Here is an 18,888-nt window from a genome sequence, read left to right on the forward strand (position 1 = left end):
TGTGCTCGCACTGTGCGGAATGTGCGAAAAGTGCGCGCACCGTGCGAAGTGTGCTCGCACTGTGCGAAATGTGCGGAGTGCGCGCACAGTGCGGAGTGCGCGCACAGTGCGGAGTGCGGGCACAGTGCAGAGTGCGCGCACAGTGCGGGGTGCGCGCACAGTGCGTAGAGCGCGCACAGTGCGAAATGTGCACCGCACACTGAGATGTGCGTGCGTGTGCGCACAGCACACCTAATTGTGCTCTTTTTCCCAACACTAGTGCCAACCCTTTCATTTTGACGATTCCAATGTGAGCTGCATGTAAATCGTTCATTATGGCTTTGCGCAGGGAAGCCGGAATTACGACGCGATGCTCGAAGATCAGGCAGTTCGTTGTTAGGGTATATTTTGCCTCGGGTGCTTTATAACCCATTCTCGCGAGGTCTCTACCGTGTTCAAGATCTTGGATTATTTTGCCTAGTTGGATGTCTTAGCGCGTTTCACGTGCAATGTGTTCTGCTCTAATTGGGAGTTGCTGAATCTGTTTGAGAATAAAACGATCGAATTCATCATCCATATTTCCTCCCTCGTGTGAAAATTGTCTATTGCTCTGATTTTCTGTTGGCGCATTTGGGATTCTGGAGCAGTAATCGGCGTTTGTATTCTGGTTTGTGGGCCTGTAGACAATATCGAAATTGAAATGTGCCAGATAGTCGGCGTAGTTGGCCATTCGACTGATGCACAAAGTAGGCAAAGACTTTTCTGGGTGCAGTATTTGAGTAAGGGGCTTATGATCAGTGATTAGAGTGAATTTTCGCGCATAGAGGTAATGGAAAAAAACTTTTTCACTGCCCACACTATCGCAAGAGCCTCCTTATCAATCATAGGGTATCGTTGTTCAGTTTGCGACATTGTACAACTGGCATACGCGATCGGTCGTTCTGATCCATTGCTCAATCGATGTGAGAGAACAGCGCCGAGACCGGTTTTGCTAGCGTCTGTTGCGAGAATCAGTGGTAACGATGGATCGTACTGCATCAGCACTTGTGGTGAAATTAGCGCAAGTTTTATGTCTTGGTAGGCCTTCTCTGCTGCTTGTGTCCACTCAAAAGGATCGGTAAGCAGTACATCTCGAAGAGGACGTGCCCTACAAGAGAGATTGGGTATGAATGAGGAATAATAAGTTGCCTTACCAAGAAATAATTGTAGTTCCTCTGGTGTAGTTGGTGTTGGAGCGTCACGTATGGCTTTTATGTGTTTGTCTGATTTGTGCAGGCCGTGACGATCGATGCGATGACCCAAGCATTCGAGGGATGATGTCGCAAAGATGCATTTGGAACGATTTAGTCGAAGACCGTTTCGTCGCATTTGCTCCAATGTCTCGTTCAGCGCTGCTAGCATCTCTTCGAAGTCTTTCGCAAATACAATGACGTCATCAAAAAAACTGACAACATTGGTCAAACCTTGAAGGATCGTCTCCATACGTCGCTGCCAAATAGCTGGTATGTTTGCAGCACCATACACCGCTCTCTTGGGACGGATCAGTCCATGTGTCGATGTGTTTATGTCGATGTGTGCGTGTAAGCATCCGTTACGTCGAGGTGGCAAAACAGGGCAGCTCCTTTCATTTTGTTGAAGATGTCTTCGATTTTTGGTATTGGGTGTTCGTCGATAATCATTTTGGGATTTACAGTCGGTTTGTAGTTCCCGGTTATCCGAATACCTCCGTTCTTTTTAATGACGATATGGGTCGGTGAAGCCCATTCTGAAACTTCAACTTTTTCGTAGAATCCGGAAGCAAGTTTCTTGTCGATCTCTGATGCGTAGCGTTCTCGAAGAGCGAGTGGTACATCTCGTGCTCGAGCGAAAAACGGAGTGGTATCGGGTTTTAAGTGTACCTTCGCTGGTGGCCCTACAAGCATACCTGGAACGTCGCTAAAGATATTGTTAAAGTCTTCGAGCAGTTTCGACAGTTGAGCTGCTTGTTCCCGAGTTGGTTCGATGCCTGAGAGTACGTTTACTGGTACAGTTGAAGTAAACAGTTCACGAAAATTGATCTCATTTGTTAACTGTGCTATCCAATCGCGTCCGAAAAGCGAGTCATACTTCCCCTCTACAACATATAAGAAAAGATTTTTAGATGTGGTTCCAAGTGAAACTTGGACGAACAGGCGACCAATGCAGTTGATACGATGTCCTGTGTAACTTGAAAATTGGCGGTCTGACGGTTGCAGCGAATATTTCGGTAGTATTTTACGTATTGTGGTTTCGCTGATTATGCCGCATGGTGCTCCGGTGTCCAATTCCATCGTCAGGGGAAACCCGTTGATCTTCACGTTAAGCATTTTCTTGTTCACGGACGGCATATTGTTGATACAATGTAGCGATTGTACCACGTCGATATCGGAGTTCTGCTGCGACTGAACCTGTGCAGTTGGTAAAAGTTTCCGTTCAGATCTACATACCTTTGCAATATGGCATTTGGCATTGCAATATGGCCCTTACGATTGCATTTGTTGCATTTAGCGGTGCGAAAACGGCATTGGCTTCGCAAGTGTTGTCCTCCACACCCATTACAGGAATTTGTACGTTTTGTGCCGCTCTCGTAGAATGTGTTCGGTGGTCGATCGGATGATTCACTGCTCGTCTGCCGGTTACGGTTAGCAGGTGCTATACGGCGTTGTTGTTGTTTTGTGCGCGGTTTTTCAAACCCAAGCCGGTGTGTTGTTTCTGATACGGGTGAAACAGTGCCTACTTGTCGAGCCGTGTTGTGTGTGGCTTCCATAGCGATGGCGATTTCGAAAGCTTCTTTGAAAGTCGTAGGGTTCTTTGCAACAATTGTATCACAAATTGCGCGTTCATCGAAACCATGAAGCATTTGTTCGATTAACCTTCAGTCAAGAAAAGTTCCATATTCGCAGGAGGCAGCACCTTGTTTAAGCCGCAATACAAACTGGGCAATTGTCTCTCCTTCCTGTTGTCGAATGTTCCGGAACTTGATACTTTCCACGAACTTGTTTTTCGCTTGGTCGAAGTGCCGCTGTAGAATTTGGCGAAGTTCTTCGTATGGAATTTCTTCTGGATTCTTGGGCGTTATCAAGAACTTAAAGGCGTTGTTAAGCTCTGACCCCATGTGTACGCGTGGGTAGTCGGCGTATTTTTCCTTCGGAATGTTGTTGAGTTGGAGCGCCCATTCATGCCGGTCGAAATAATCAGCGACAGACATCCCTTCGGTTCGTTGGTATGGCTCGTGAGAAAATGGCGGTAGTTTTTGCTGGGACGAAGCTGCGACGTCTTCTCTGGCCTGGCCAACAGCACTGCCAATTGCGGATTGCAAGGCTCGCGCAATCATGCTTGAAAGTGTTGTCATTGTTTCATAGTCGATGGGAGCCATTTTGTCTCTCTCATTCACGCAATACGCAGTTTTGCAATTCTGTGGATCAGATTCCTAATCGCACTTTTACTGGATCGGCTTTTTTTAGGATCCCACTTCTGACACCAAAAATATTGCGTATTGAATTCACTTTATTGAAAAGAATGTAATAATGAGGAGAATAAAAAAGCGAAAGGCCACGGGAGTGACAAAATGCTGACAAATTTTTCAAAATATGAGCTTTTGTCACTTTTTTGAGGTTTTGTCAAAATTTTGTAACCTGGAGCAGCCAGGAAAAAAAGTTGACTTAAGTTGACAAAATTTGACGTTCGTGAAAAAGCGTAAACAAACAGCTACTTGGCGCAGTTGTGACCCATTGTTATGATAATAATGCTAAAATGCATGATTCTAATTGATTTATGTACCTAGTTAGTGCTTCTTAAACAAAATATCGATGATATTCAGATGTAGGAGCTTTTTGTCGCTCTTGTGTATGTTTTTGGTGCGGCCACGAGAAAAGCTCTTTTTTGCAGTTCACAAGCAATTTTGACAAAGTTGAAAAAATTTCCAACATTTTTTCAGCTCCGTGGCCACGCGCTAAAAGAGTGCAAGTTCACGAGCCAACGATGCTGATTGATCTAGAGCTCTTTTAGTTGATGCCAGGTCGGGGTGCATCCGGACGGCATCCAGATTGCGTCACGTCAGGAGCGATGACAGTCATCACCGCTCATACAAAGGGTGTTCCCAAGGTGGATTAAAAATATCAGGTGGTGGATCAGGTCCTTTGCGGGGTCACCATAGTAGAGGGACTTTACGTCATTTTAAAACCGTTAACCATTGGTTTCCGCACACAAAGCTTAGCAAATAGAACAGATTTCTTTGTTATTATGTGCATTTTTGTGTGTCTATTGATTTTATCGAAAAAATGAGATATATTAGAAAAGATTTGATGATTTGTTTATGCACGAAATTTAAAATCATGTGAGTAAGAGTTCTAATCCCACGTAAATTGTTCATGCGGCTCGTAGATAATGAGGAATTAATGTGAAAATGGAAAAAAATAATGCTCACTTAATTTTTATCATCAAAAATGTCGAAAACACAATGAATTATTGAATAAATTCAAGGAATAACACAAAATAACACACGAGTTAAATAAGAACACGCGAAGACCAAAATTTATTTTTAAAGAATGTTTAATGGAAAAAATGGGATAAATAAATTATATGAATAAATTTAATAAATCTAAACAAAGTTTGAATTCTGGGGACCTTACATCAAGTGACGAATTGTCAAAATGCACAAGAGTCCACCACCTGATATTTTTAACCCACCTTGGTCCGGTTCCGAGCTGCCCGCATAATCGACTTTCTATTGTACTTGGGATCGAACAGGTGACAGCGCGCTTTTCGAACAAAGTCGTGTCTGTATGCCTTGTTCGATTGGTGCCAGAGCACCGCTTAAACTAGATTGCAGCACGATGAAACGCACGTAAAAAACCCGCCATGTTTTCAATTCGCGACAACTGAACTGTGATGAGGACATTTGCTTTTGTCCTCGTGAAAACAATAAATTCTCCGTCTTGTGGAACGTTAGTGATTTAGATAACCGATCGATTTTGTTTGTGCGACTGTGTATCATGTTTAGTTTGTTGAAAAAGTGTATTTCTCAGAACTATTTTGATTGGATCATTCTTCCCATCAAGTTTCTATAGTGTTTGTTGCAATAATTTTGTTAGAACTTCGGTGTAAAATGTTAGTGAAGATTATCCTTAGTGTACTGTACTATTTATTCCCAAATAGGGTAAATGTACCAGTAATGGGCAGGTTAGTGCAGCAGTTTCACTAAAACTGCTGGTACACTTACAATTTTATTATTTTTCATGAAAGAGACATTATTTTGAACGATAAACTAATGTACAGGCGGTCCCCGAGATACACGGTACCTCTTATACGCGGATTCGGAGATACGCGGTTTTCTAAATTTGACAATTCTTTGAGCAAATTGTACTGATTTGACACATCAATTATAAATTGCCAAATAATTTCCGTTTTGATCGAATGTTAAAAACTTTTTCAAAAGGTTTAACACTGTTATATTCAGTCAGAATCATATCAAATAATTCATAAAGTGACTAAAACCGCCCCCTACTTGCAAAATTACTCGAATATTAGTGATATTTTAGCTGGAAATCACGAGATTCGACTTACGCGGAAATTCGAGATACGCGGTATTTTGCGGCCGTTTTCGGTCCCCATTAACCGTGTATCTCGGGGACCGCCTGTATTACGTTATGCTAATTTTTATTTGCCGATTTAAATGTATCTTTAGAGATATGCGTGAAACTGCAAATACTGTTTTTGTTCCTTTTTTCGGAAGTTTGCTCCTATTTTTGGCAACGCGAATACGGGTCGGTAAATGTTTTAATTAATGCCAATAGGTAAACATATTTATATATATAGAAGATCTCGTGTCACGGTGTTTGTTGCGAGCAAACTCCGAAACTGCTGGATCATTTTCAACGAAACTTTGCACACACCTTATGGTGGTATGGGAATAGGTTTTAAGACTTAAAAATCGTTCAGATGTTACACTACAGTTAATTTAATAATGATTTTCTAACTCCCATACAAAGAGCTGGATTGTTGTTGTTACAGCACTTTGACACTTGGTGTATGGTGCCTGGCGGTTTACACTCGATGATCGGATCCTGAGGGGATACGGGCACAATATAACTATCCCAAGTAAAAAAGCACTAATGGAATATTTTAGTTTTTTTTCGTAATAACTCAGTTTCTCGGGCCAGCTAGTATGTTTATAATATTTTTACACTTTCACTTTTCTAAAGGCCGGGCTACATTGATCGTACAGGCGGTCCCCGAGATACACGGTTAATGGGGACCGAAAACGGCCGCAAAATACCGCGTATCTCGAATTTCCGCGTAAGTCGAATCTCGTGATTTCCAGCTAAAATATCACAAATTTTCGTGTAATTTTGCAAGTAGGGGGCGGTTTTAGTTACTTTATGAATTATTTGATATGATTCTGACTGAATATAACTGTTCTAAACCTTTTGAAATAGTTTTGAACATTCGATCAAAACGGAAATTATTTGGCAATTTGCAATTGATGTGTCAAATCAGTACAATTTGCTCAAAGAATTGTCAAATTTAGTAAACCGCGTATCTCCGAATCCGCGTATAAGAGATACCGTGTATCTCGGGGACCGCCTGTACTCGCAAGTGTAATTTTTATATTCACTAGCGCATCTGGCGGCGGCTGGTAGAAGTTTTTTTTTGTCTTCAAGGGAATGGTCGTGCCGGATCTCAAATTTAAGTTGTTTTTTCACCGTGAAAAAACTTATTAATTTTGAGATTCAACACGACCATTCCCCGGACGGCCAAAAAAGCTTCCACCAACCGCCGCCAGATGCGCTAGTGAAAATCGGAATTACACTTGCGAGTACGATCAATGTAGCCCGGCCTTAAGATTGGTGTTGAAGAGTACTTGAATTATTAATTTTATGTTGCCCATTTAGGGCATTTTGCTGGCAATTTTTACAGTTATTTTGATTTGAGTTGAAAACAAAGTAGGCATTGAAGAAAGGAGACGGCTTTACGGCTATAGAGTACGGCTCCGACTGGCTCACAAATTATTATTATTCTCTCAAGTTATTGGACTATTTATATTGTAATTGGTGATATTTGATACAAGGAATATCGTTTTATGTGTCGACCAAAGTGAGTTGATATATCAGGTGGGCTTATCCAGTGTAATTTGACGTCTAAAAACGAATAGGATGAACACCTGGTTTGACAGTTAGATCCAAAGTATATGAAGATCAGGTGGTCTCATAGCCTGTTTTTTATAGCAAAAGTTGAACGTCACTTTTTGACAGCATGGGTGAAAACATTTCCCCAAACAAGCTTTCTGCGGACTTGCCAAATACACAAAAAATCTTGGAATCTTCGTTATTTGCACTGAAATATCTTAAAAAGCACACAAAATATTTCTTATTGTAAGCTAAACCAAATCTGAACTAATTAAAATCCATTTTTGGATCAAAATAATGCCGTCGATGAGGACACCAATGTGTACTACGTATGTGTTGCTAAGAACAAAGCGAACCGTTCCTATGGAAATTCATTTCACCCATTCTGTCAAAAGGAGCTTTTTTTGTTTCCGAAATTAGTTGTCAATTTGTATGGGACGAGACCACCTGGTCTTCATACACTTTGGTTAGATCCATAACGAACTGGGTGCTTTGATGATTGTTCTATACACTTTTTTGTAAGTATATCTCAATTTTTTACAATTTTACACGATATTTGAGAACAATCGGTGGTCTGTTGAATGAAAAAAATGGATATATGCACAGGAGCTCTTATGAGTTCCTTACTTCAAGTATGATACCGTGTTTGGTTCGGTTGGTACACTGCTCCTTGCTTGCTGACTGAATGGATTCAATAATTGTTTCATATACATCAGATTTTGCGAAGGAAACGTTTTGTTGGAATCCAGTAATATTCAGATCATCGTGTTTATCCAAGAACTGGCCGTCACGTCAGTCTTCTGGCTTCTTTCTTCGTGCTACGCCTGAGTAAAACCACATACCATTTCTGCAAGATACTGTTCAAACTTCAAGGCATACTAGATTTTGTTATGGAACAAACTGTCTAATTGTGTGTCGATGTATTGGTGAGGAAGAACACTATAAGTCCACCTGATATATGCACTCACTTTTGTGTCGACATACGCATTGCAGTTTTCTAATCACAAATCAAAAGTGTGTTATTGTTTCAAGTTTTGGCAGGAGCCCACAGCATTGAACTGTAAAAATCAACATTAACCTTGTACCAATTTTCGGCAGCATTCAAAGAGAATAATTACTTGTTTTTAGTGACTTTAAAATTCCAAGCGGGATAGTATAAATTCAGCAACCATAGAATCTTTAATAAAACCACACTTTCATTGTTTAAGTGCTCTGGTTCTCTTAATAATGAATCCGCTCGATCTATTGGCTGACAGCAAATATTCCGAAAAATTGTGATCTCCGCACATTTTGTTTGATGTTTTGAAAATTATGCAAGGAAATGAATTGATACTTCGTACATGAATTACAAATGAGCAAATCTCTATTTAAAAAATATGTGTTGATACAACTTTCAACGCGTTTTTGCGCAATTACACGTTTTTAGTTACCCTGTCAAAATTAAGTACACTGCCGAATACTGGTACAGTTACCCTATGTGTTATTCTTTTGTTGGTACGAAGAAATTTATAGACGAAATTTGGGCAATTTTTCATCACTCCATTGCACAGCGGGAATTGTACAATCAAAGTATTTTAACACCTTCAATGCATTGATATTTATAAAAAGTATGGAAATGGGTAAACAAAATCGACACTCGTGTCTATTTAGGTATTCAATTAAAAATTTAACAGCAATTCATAAAAACACATTTGACTGATTTCAAGTTAACACGTTCAGCCTGGTGGCAAGCCTCAGGTCTTGTCAGTTAACTTTCCCGTAAGCTGGTGGCAGGCTCAGGGGCCTGCCATTGGTCTTTTGCTGGGAATCAACAAACATTGTGAATACATGTGCTATACTCGCAAGAACAGTAGTATTGGACAAGTAAAATAATAGCGTTCTAAGAATAATTGCTGTTGATAAAAACCTCATCTCACTCTCATCAGTACTGATGAACTAAGATGAGTTAAATTTTATCGAAAAAACTCATTTTTTCTACATGTATGTTTGGTTTGGTTTGAGCCGGTCTGGTGGTGCAGTCGTCAACTCGTGCAACTTAAAGGCCGGGCTACATTGATCGTACTCGCACGCGTAATTTTGATTTTCACTTGCGCATCTGGCGGCGGCTGACCGAAGCATTTTGCCAAACAATTTGGAGCCGCTCCAGAAAATACGTTAATTTTCCATGTTTTTTACTTAAATCGGAGGAGAAAAGTTTTGTAAAACGTAGATACACATGTCTTGCACGCATTGCATCCATTTTTGCAATGGAAAACGATGGAAAAACTACTAAATTTTGAGATCCGGCAGGTCCATTCCCTCGATGACCAAAAAAAGCTTCCTCCAGCCGCCGCCAGATGCGCTAGTGAAAATCAAAATTACGCTTGCGAGTACGATCAATGTAGCCCGGCCTTAACAACGTGCCCGTCATCGATTCAAGCCCCGGATGGACCGTGCCCCCATACGTAGGATAGTCCGCCTGGTATGGTAACAATAAGTCAGTGAAAGCCAAGCTCATTTCACTAGTGGGTACAGGCAGGCCTTGACTGACAACGGTTGCTGTGCCAAAGAAGAAGATGTTTGGTTCAAATGAAATGTTGGCGTTCTAGAAGCAGGCGGAATGGAAAGTTGATGAACATTAGCACCGGGCTAAACGTTTCCCAGCCTTCACAATTTCGGGATCTTGAAAACCAGGTAATTGTCACCTAGTTTTATATTTTTTTAGAATACAATTAAAACTAACATTTTAAAAGCACGAATAGGTTGGATTGATAATAGTTAGGAAGAATCCCACTCTGTTGAAAAAAAAGCCGAATCTCGGTTTATTTTTGCCGCGATCTGCACAACTGAAATATCGGCATAGATCTTGGTTATATTTCTGTTGCTGAAATCTCGGCTAAAAATGTAAATAACATTTTGTTTTGAAGATTACGTTTAACCGTCATGTGTACGACCGCCTATCCGTGTAAGTTTCGCATCTTTATTATTATTATTATTATTATTTATTGTTTAATCTTCAACGGGACGTATCGCCTAATTAAGATAAGTAACAGTACACAAAAAAAACATAACAAAATCAAGATTTGTATCGCAATTCACTGCGGCCACGGCAGAAGCCGGAAACGTTCCTTGAAGCACTGAGTTGAGATGTTGAAGTCGAAGCAATCCGAAATAGTGTTGAAAACAGCCCACATGCAGAACATAGGGTCAGCTCGACCAGTAGTTAAACGAGATTGAGCGAGTCGTAGAGTCACTCTAGACCTAAGTGTTCGGGATGGTACATAGATATCGACTCGATGCACCAGTCGATAGAGCCTTTTAGCAAACCAGCGATGAAAGAGCACTGTGCATTGCGTCTTCCGATCGAAAGAGGTTTATGGTCTAGAAGACGGCACCGCGCAGCATAGGGAAGAAGATTATTGTGATCCTGCCAGGGAAGTAGGCGAAAGGCATATCGCGTGAGCTTACGTTGAATCGCCTCAAGTCGAGCAATTGAAGAAGCAGTAGTTGGGCTCCAGACTACGCACGAATATTCCAGAACCGAACGAACGATACTATCGTAGCCAGCTTTGATGCACATGGGGTTGCGGAATTCATTAGTTTTCTGGATAACCACGCCAAGTACAGTGGAGCGCCGTTTATCCTAATACCTTTTATCGGGCTGCCCTGTTATCCGTGCGGTTTAGAAATGACAGTTCAATACAATCGTGACATTGCGTTATGAGGAGGATATTTGAAAAAGTGGTTTAAAAAGCACACTGTCGTAACAAAAGCAAGCAAATTTCAAATATTCTTATGGAAAAAATATGAAGTTAATAAAAGCTGGGTAATTTTTATAATAAATAAGATAATTTTCCAAAAAATTATCAGGCATTGATGATAATATTTATCATTTGATTTATTATCCCAGTTATTTGCATATCCGGGCGAGGTCTAGTCCCGAGAAGCCCGGATTAACGGCGCTCCACTGTAGTTGGTTTCCTCTGGATACAACGTAAGCAATATGCTACAAACGTTCAAAATTTCAAACTTGTGTAATGGGTTCGGATAATGTTACGGTCGCCATGTAATGTGTTCGGAAGATAGTCACGGTCGCCATGTAATGCGTTAGGAGATAGCTGTACCTCGAGTACCGTCGCGGTAGGTCAGTGTTTCGCTGACATGTATCGATGTAGAATCATACTTTGTCAAAAGGGGTATCCCTTACTGGAAACGTTGGAGTTTAGAGGCCTTACCTTGGGTAGGGGGACATAAACATCAACATAAACAAATTCTTTTGTTTTAGCACGCAAACCTTTAACGTTTTGATAATAGCAGCTTAAATACTCAGCGGTAGCGTTGTCATTGTGGCGGTTGGATAAAGCGAGTATACGGTATGTTAATTGAGTTGCGTTGTCTGAGCATGCGGCTTGGCGTGTTTGTTACGTGCATAGAGCGGAACTTTGTTTAGTTGAAAAAAAAAGATCGATTGTGGACTGGTGCAGGTGCGGAGATGAAGCACGGTGGGCGTTCCAGAAACAAGGGTTGAGTTCGGTGCTTCCAAGGTATCATTCACCGGGGGGTTATGCTGTTGTGATAATGTTGTTTCAGGACCAGGTGGAGTAGTAGACGTGTGTGCGGCGTTTGTTGGTGTGCGTGTGGTGTAGCGGTGATCGGTACTAGTTGCTGGTGTGCGTGTGGTGTAGCGGTAATCAGTAGGGAAAGGTAGGTAAAGACGGACACGTTAAGGGAAATGGTAAAAATCTAACGATATATAGCTGCAACGACCATGAAAATGTGCATACATTATCTTACACTCATGTTTTATCAGAAAATGTGTTGAAACTTTTAAATTTCTATAGATTTTTGCGTTTTTTCATGAATGAAAAACACGATTTTTTTCGTGCAGTTTTGAAATTTTCGGGTAAGACGGACACCTGATATGGGAAAGATGGACACCATGAAAGGTAAGATGGACACCTTTAGAAAACGTTGGAAATTGAAAAGTTTTACAGTATTTTAACCAATTCTTTCCACGTCCTGGTGCGATTATTAATCAATTCTAGGCCTATTGCAACGACGATTCATTCTGCCGTGTATTTAGGAATTGTAAGCACCGCTTCTAATAGAACGTAGAATGCAGAATCTAAGGCATCTTTTTTAATATTGGGCACTAACAGTGGACGTTGCATCAGCTTACAGAACAACAATTTAAAACATCGCTTTAGAAAATTATTCCGCAGAAAGTCTGCGACCACAGCATATTTGAGGGACTTGTTAATAGGTCCAGCCAATTTTTACATTGAAGATTGAACTTTTTGAACCCCATTTTGTAAAGCCATATAATCACTCATCTATTCCTGAACGATTTGATATCAGTACTTCATCTTTTTTTTATTATGAAAGTTGTCCAAGTCGTGACAAAATATTGGATTTTGTAAAGAACCTCATCAGCGTCGAGCGAGTAATAGCATAACGCATGACTGCTATTTTGACCGGTGTTTCATTCCTCGCATATTTCAATAGGGGAACTGGGGGTAGTTTCGACACCTTAAGGTTTTCCTCTGATTGCAATACTTTTGCCAATGTAAACTTACTAGTAGACATCGAAAAAGCTTTCTTGGTGTATTATGTAACATCTTACGAGAAACTACGGTTCCTGGATTGATTTTGATAACATTTTGATAAAAATAAAAAGTGTGTTTTTTGTTGCGTCACGACTGCAGTGCGGGTAAGTTCGACACCATGATGGGGTAAAATCGACACCTTGGGGGTGATTTCGACACATTGGTTTTAGCTTTTAAAATAACAAATTCTGATGGCCTGTAGTTTTCATTGAAGTTCAACAAAGTATTTCGTATCAATTTTATGAAAAATTAACACAAAACATTATAGAAATATACGAAAAAAATGAAGATACAAGCAAGAACAAAAATTTCATTTCAAATAGCATCGGACCAGACTCCATATAATAGAAGCTGCGGCGATAGCAATTGGTTTACGGAATAATTGGTTAAGATTCCTTTAGAAAAATAACCTGGCCATCTTCTAGTAATCTTTTTCTTTTTTTATAAAATCGAAGGGTGTACAATTTTATTTTTCTCTGCCAACTCGAAAGCCAAAAGGCGAACATCGGTCAAAGTGATTCCAAACCAGCGACTATTTTTTTTCTTCAGTTAAGCCTACCCGGCCTAAAGTAAGCCTAAAATACGGCCAAAGCCATAACAATATTAATTTTCATAAGCCTAAACCATATACAAAGTACATGTTTTGAGTCCGAGTTTGGCAAACGTTCTGTGAGAGAATAATAGCTAAATTCCATAATTATAACTTCCTAGGTTTGTTGACATCTTAAATTTTAAAGCTTCTACGGTATTTTTAATTGCGTGTTTGTTCAGGTTGATTATTACGTTTGTCGTACATCGTTAAGGGACATCTTTATAAAATACAGGCACTTTCAAATTACGATATAAAAAAGCATGCAACAAATAAGCATTACACTACTACCAAGTGGGGTGTCGAATTTACCCCCATTGGCCGCACAAGTTTTAGTGACATTTTATATTATATAGTTCAATATAAAAATTACGCCCTGTGATACAGAACTAATCAATAGTATTTATAAAACAATACTATTAACATGGAAACTATAATTTTGTTGAAATAACGCCACAATTCCTTAAGTCCCAGAAGTAAAACTTACATCGGCTGTCAATCAGAACCACCATGTGTTTATTTTGTTGTTTTTTGACAATTGACAGGTTTCTGATCAGTGAAATGTGACTCAAATATTCGAAACAGTTGACATAAATAATATGTATAAGTTTTTTGTCTTCAAAAAGTTTTAGAAATACAAAAACGACAAGGTGTCGAACTTACCCGCAGTGTCGAACCAACCCCGACTTCCCCTACTTTCTTAAGTTGCTGATTGGTTTATAGCTTCAAAATGCCCTAATTTAAGGTGTTTGAAGAAATATATTCATCACCAATTGATACAAAAAGTTAAATAACTCAACAAATTGGGTGTCCATCTTTCCCTATGACAATGTGTTCGTCTTACCCGCTTTGGTGTTCCGGATATTTAAACCAGCAGAAAACAAGATTTTTTAATTCTTTCACTCTCGTTCTTTCGCCAGTTTTTTGCTAAAAAAATCATGACAAAACGTTCATGTAATAAAACTTCCAAAAATATAAACAATACAAGTTATAGAGCTTAAGACCTGCAGTAATCAAATTAGATCCATAAAGATGTGCTCGATTGAAAATTTGTTTTGTTCGTGAATTTAACCAATTTTGCATATATTACACAAAAAATGTTCTCAAATGTGTTGTTTTACCTTCAGTTTGGATTCTACATTGTTGAATTACTCGAAAATTACCTTTTTCATGCATTTATGAGAAGTGTCCATCTTACCCGCAGTGTCCGTCTTTACCTACCTTCCTCTACTAGTTGCTGGTGTGCGTGTTGTAAAGCGGTTTGAATCTCTCTCTCTCTCTTTCTCTCTCTCTCTCTGTCTCTGTCTCGTTGCTCTTTCATATGTCACGCATAGTTTTTGGCGTAACTTTACCATAACCAGGAAATGGTCTTAGTCGATGTCGACCGCTCTGGTAGATCATGCAATCACTGCGATAAGGGGACTCCGTCACTCCTTTCCAGCGCACCTCCTGAAGTGCTACTATTCCGAAGCCACGGGCCCTCACCTCGTCCGTAAGAATGCGGGTACTTACGGGTGCTGTGAGGGGCCAGCAGTTCCATGTCCCGAGTTTCCAATCGTTAGCCTTGTTCGGTTGCGTGGGTCGGTATCGTTTGGCTCGGATCGAAATCTTTTGGTTTCCTTTCGTTGCATTTTGTGTCCCCCAAATTCCTCCCCCTCCCCCTCGCTCAATTTAGCCATATAACCCATCCTCATAAGGGGTTGGGTTTCCTCGTCTACCCAAATTGAGATTATTGGAGAGATATGTTACCGTTCTGTACGACATGCCCGTCATGGGTTCAAGCCCCGAATAGACCGTGCCCCCATACTATCCTGCTACGGTAACAAAAAGTCACTGAAAGCCAAGCCCACTTGACTAGTGGGTACAGGCAGGCCTTGACCGGCAGCGGTTCTTGTGCCAAACCTTCAAGAGGTGTCGGACCATACCCCTATTAGTGCGGTATTGCTACAAACACTGTCAACAGAACAACTTTGATCAGATTGATTAAAAAAATTGACTTCGATCAATGCGCGCGGTAAAAACGACTTTTTGTATAGTGTTGTACGTAGCGTGCGCGCCTACATTTTAAGAGTGCGCGAGGAGTGTATGTAGGTGTGTGGGAGTGGGGGAGTGGATACAGAGACAAATTTTGCTGTACATTAACATATACATTATCACTGCATAGGTTGAACAGCGAATACTCAGTTCTGATAGAATATAATCGAGCGCTCGCGCATGAGTGCAAGCAAGCACAGTATAGAGGATAGAGAGAGAAAAACGATTATTTTGCTCCAAGCTTTCTACTTTTGTCCTATTGGGACGGTGCGCCGCTCTCAAATTGCTCTTCACGGAAGAGCAATGCCCCAGATGCGTGCGTAAGCGTATCGTGTCTTATCTCGCTTACGAAAGTAAGCGACAATAGAGAGTATAGGAAGTAAAATAAGGGATGAGCGTAGGAGCGTAAGATTTAATTTGAATTCATTAACAGTAAGAAATGAAATGAATTAAAGTAAATTGAAGTTAGGCCCATGTGATTATAGGCATAGTTGGGTAAAATTTAATTGTTAATCAATTATTTAGGAAATTAAGTTGGATCAGGAAGTGAGGGAAAAAATGTTCGGACGGTCTTTTCACGTAATTGTAAATTACGCATCGCTAGCATACCACGCGTTGCGAAAATGGCCCGCTTATTTAAATGTTTCCACGGTCCTTCCTGGGGATAATTATCTGCTCTACGCGGACGACACCAAAATTTTTTGGCAAATTCAGGGACCAGACGACCATCGCATACTCCAGGCTTGACTAGAAGACTTCGATATTTGGTGCACGAGAAACTCTTTAACCATTTGTGTTGATAAGTGTGTTACCATCATCATCAGCCGATCGCGCTCTCCAGTGCATTTCGACCACACGCTAACCGGGCATATTTTGCAGAGAGTCGATTATGTCAAGGACTTGGATGTTTTCGTCGATGCGAAACTCACGTTTGAGCAACACCTTGATCACGTTGTGACAAGATGCAGTCAATTGTTAGGTTTATTCGTTAACTCAACTCGCGAGCTCTCTGACCCAATCCCCAAGCTCCCGACCACGCTGGTTTTCGCTGGTCTTTGCGGGGATAATTCGTTAACGAATTATCCCCGAAAAGACCAGCGAAATACAGATCATTTTCGGGGATAGTGAACACACGTGAAGGATGAACCCATGCAAAAAAGAGTTAAAAATAGAAATGAACATTCGGATTCATTCGCTTCCCTCATATTCCAATTCATGCTCATGCTTCATCCTTGATGCTACCAACCACATCGCTAATTCTACTTCGAATCACTTTGCCAGTTGCGCCACCATATTATTATTCATGATCGTGCTATTTGCTTGTTTTGTTGTATGAAGGGGTACTGATACTAAATGAATTAAAAGAAATAAATAAAACAATAAAAATAACACATTGACTATTAAACACGCATTTCTAACAATGAGTAAAGGGGTCTGAAGTTACTGGAGCTGCATGTTTTAAAAAGAAATCAAAACTTTAAATCATCAATGAAAACAATAAAAATGGAATTGAACTCATGTCGACCATGGTGCAAACATTACACCATTACCATTTGACCACTACTAGTTCATGAACATGAATCGTCATCTATCAGTTTTAAGCCCTTCAAATATAGCACAATGAACAAAGAGATGTGTAAAAGTTCATCGATGCGTGTGAGAGAGTAGAGCTGATGAATAGAAAGAGATGGCATGAGTTTATGTTCATTATCCCCGAAAAATTTCGCTTGGGTCAGCACCAAAACTCTTTATTGTGCTCTTATTCGGTCAGTGCTGGCATGGCAGCGTTGTGTGATGGCCCTCCTCTGCTCGGGGGGTTGCGCGCTTGGAGTCCATCCAGCGTAGGGCTACCCGTTTCACGCTCCGTTCGTGGGGCAACAACAACGACTACACAACAAGGTGTTTGTTGCTCGGGTTACCCCAACTCGACGACCGGATACGAAATGCTAGGCTGGCTTTTATCGTTGGGCTTCTCAAAGGTAGCATCGATTGTCCGGCTTTGCTCTCTTCGATACAGCTATACCTGCCTGCAAGAACTCTCCGCCCTCGGGCGATGCTGGCCATCTCAGAAACAAGGACCGCCTTCGCCTCCCGAGACTCGTTTTATGCGTATATGTCTTGCTCTGAATGTGGTATCTGATGCATATGAGCCCGGCATGACGATAGCAAATGTTTCAAGCCGCATTAATTTGCTTCGCGCATCTCGCCTGAACCGTTAGCTTGTTGAATCGCATTAATTTGCTTCGCGCATTTCGCATTTCGTGCGCATTTTTTGCGCATTTCGTGACTATATATGTTATATTCTTATTGTAGTCCTACATATATCGAGTGGGCTTTTGAGGTCCGTGGATCATTTTAATAAATAAACAAATGTACAAAAGAGCATATAAATCAAAATTCTCACAACCAACGAAAATAGCCTTATTTATTTGGTTGGCTTTGGGATCGAAACGACTAGAGTGGCTTCCAATCGTCCTCGCGTCGATGAGAGCACCGTCACGAGTTAATTGCCCTGACGTGCTGGGAACAGTAGTTGTACCTTCTTGGACACGGATGAGCCACAAAAATACGCGATCGATCAACTACAATTCGGATCTCCTTTCGCTTGATTCCAACCGATGCTATTAGTTTGACAATAAATAGCTGATAAACGCTGTAACGCTGCCACGACCGCCACCACGTGCTCGGAACGGGTTGCGCCGTAGGTCCCCGGCTGAAATCCGTAATCATAGATTTCAAGGCTATAAACGATAAGCTATGCACCCTGCGCATGCGAGGCAAATTCTTTAATATAAGCTTTTGCGACGAAACCGTTCGACACCCTTGGCGATTGAGCACCCCTGAGACGAAAGTCTCTCCGGGCGAACGCCAAGAGAAGTGCAATGAAAGACAGAGTAGACCGTCGGGAGAAGCAATCCAACCAGCGAGGAGAACGGAGCAGATACAAATCCGCAAGAGTGACGAAGGTTATTAAGGAAGCGTAAATATTCAGAATTAGTGAAGGGACGAGAAAAGTGAGTGAAAAAGTAAATTGAAATGTGATCGTGTATGTCCTAAAATATTTGAAATATAGTTTCAGAACAGTGTCAAAGGCGGTTCGAAAAGTCATCCCAACATAAGCCTTAAAACGTTCACGCCCCTACCAAAGACAAAGAGGAAGAGAAGAAGGACCTTTTTACGGCCGCCTCGCGAGAACTAAAGATACGATAACAGTAACGATATAGGGTTTTCGAGGAATAAAAAGACATGTTGCCGGTCTCGTAGTACAGTCGTTAACTCGTACGACTTAACAACATGCCCGTCATGGGTTCAATTCCCAAATAGACCGCGCCGCCATACGTAGGACTGACTATCTTGCTATGGGGGGAAATCAATTAGTCACTGAAAGCCAAGCCCACAAGTGGGTACAGGCAGGCCTTGACCGACGTCGGTTGTTGAGCCAAAGAAAAAGAAGAAGATATAGACATGTTCAGCGAGTTGTAGATTCGTTCAGGCATATAATAGACTCTTTCAGCGAGATATAGAATTGTTCGGAAGTAGGCGTAGACATGTTCAG

Source organism: Anopheles gambiae, chromosome 3, assembly GCF_943734735.2.
Source record: "Anopheles gambiae chromosome 3, idAnoGambNW_F1_1, whole genome shotgun sequence".
NCBI classification, from domain to species: Eukaryota; Metazoa; Arthropoda; class Insecta; order Diptera; family Culicidae; genus Anopheles; species Anopheles gambiae.